Here is a 1,843-nt window from a genome sequence, read left to right on the forward strand (position 1 = left end):
GTGTGTCCAATGTGACCACAATAGCTACTGAGCACTGAAGAGTGGCTGGATCAAATTTAGATGTCCTATACGTATAAGAACACACCAATTTTGAAGACTTGATATATTTTTAAAAGAATGTGGGCCAGACCCCATGGCTCATGCCTGTAATCCCAGCACTTTGGGAGGCCGAGGGAGGAGGATAGCTTGAGCCCAGTAGTTGGAGACCAGCCTGGGCAACATATGGAGGCCTCATCTCTACAAGAAACAGGAAAATGAACCAGGCGCATCTGTAGTCCCAGCTACCCAGGAGGCTGAGGCGGAAGGATTGCCTGAACCCAGAAGGTGGATGCTGTAGTGAGCTTTGACCATGCCACTGCACTTTAGCCTGGGTGACAGAGTGAGACACTGACTTAAAAATAGGTGATGATAGACAGATAGATAGATAAAATATAAAATATCTCATAATAATATTCCCATTGATTACATATTGAAATACTTATTTGTGGGGGGAGGTTGGAGTCTCACTTTGTCGCCCAGGCTGGAGTGCAGTAGTACGTTCCTGGCCACTGCAGCCATGACCTGCTAGGCTCAGGTGATCCTTCCGCCTCAGCCTTCTAAGTAGCCAGAACTACAGGCATGCGCTACCACGCCCAGCTAATTTTTTGATTTATTGTAGAGATGAGGTCTCGCCATGTTGCCCGGGCTGGTCTCGAACCTGCAGGCTCAGGCAATCCTCTCACCTCAGCCTCCCAAAGTGCTGGGATTATAGGCTTGAGCCACTGCATCCAGGCGAAATAATATTTTTATATATTGGGTTAAATGAAATGTGCTATCAAGTTACTTTGTACCTTTTCATTGATCAATGTGGCTCCCATTCTGTTTCTGATAGCCAGTGTACATCTAGAGTGACTCATCTGTGCTGGGCCCTGGGAGGTGGCAGAGGAGAATGGTGTCAGCTGCAGCCACTGGGCTCTCCAGCCAAGAATGATGTTTAAGACTGTTGCTTACTGATACTCATTATATGCCACGCACTGTGCTAGGGACTCTCTGGCCTCCATGTCACTGATTCTTCCCAATGGCAGTGCAGGGGACATGCTCCCCGTTTTACCAAGGAGATCAGAGATTCCATCACTGGGACTCAAACCAAGTCCTCCAAAGCCCGCTCTTTCTATCTTCACTCTGGAGAGCTCTATTGAAAAGAAGCAGTGAGGTTTCCGTGTTTTACAGGACTTGTCAGTTCTCTAAGAAGTGCTGAGATGGGGATTTTTCACATTCATTGGTGACTCTCCTCCTGAAGGCCGTGTTCCCTCCCTTTGCCAAAGGGCAGGGTCTGTGGCCTGTACCCCAGCTGCCTTCCCAGAGGGTCCCAGTTCCACCCACCAGCCTCCTCCCTCGGGTTGTGTCTGAGATCATCCGTGAATGGGGTTGGAGCAACCAGGAGCATTTTGGGAATGGTACTACCCTCATCTGAGCTGTCAGTCTAAGTATCTCCAGGACAGACAGCCACTGTTGAATTCTCAAGCTCGGTGTCAGGGATTGGCATATTCAGATGGTGGAGGGGCTCAAAGGTTGAAGGGAGACTCACAGCCTCTGGACCTGGGAGACTGTCAGAAGAGGACACTCATCTCTCACTGGGTCTGCGGGGTCTGCAGTCACAGATCTGGATGAAAATACAAGCAGATGGGGCTAGGCATGGTGGCTCATGCCTATAATCCCACCTCTTTGGGAGGCCAAGATGGGAGGATTGCTTGAGCCCAGGAGTTCGAGACCAGACTGGGCAACATAGTGAGACCTGTCTCTACAAAAAATAAAAAAATTAGCCAGGCTCGGTGGCTCAGCCTGTAATCCCGCGCCTTTGGGA

Source organism: Carlito syrichta, unplaced genomic scaffold (assembly GCF_000164805.1).
Source record: "Carlito syrichta isolate Samal-C Ts95f unplaced genomic scaffold, Tarsius_syrichta-2.0.1 Scaffold304726, whole genome shotgun sequence".
Classification (NCBI taxonomy): Eukaryota; Metazoa; Chordata; class Mammalia; order Primates; family Tarsiidae; genus Carlito; species Carlito syrichta.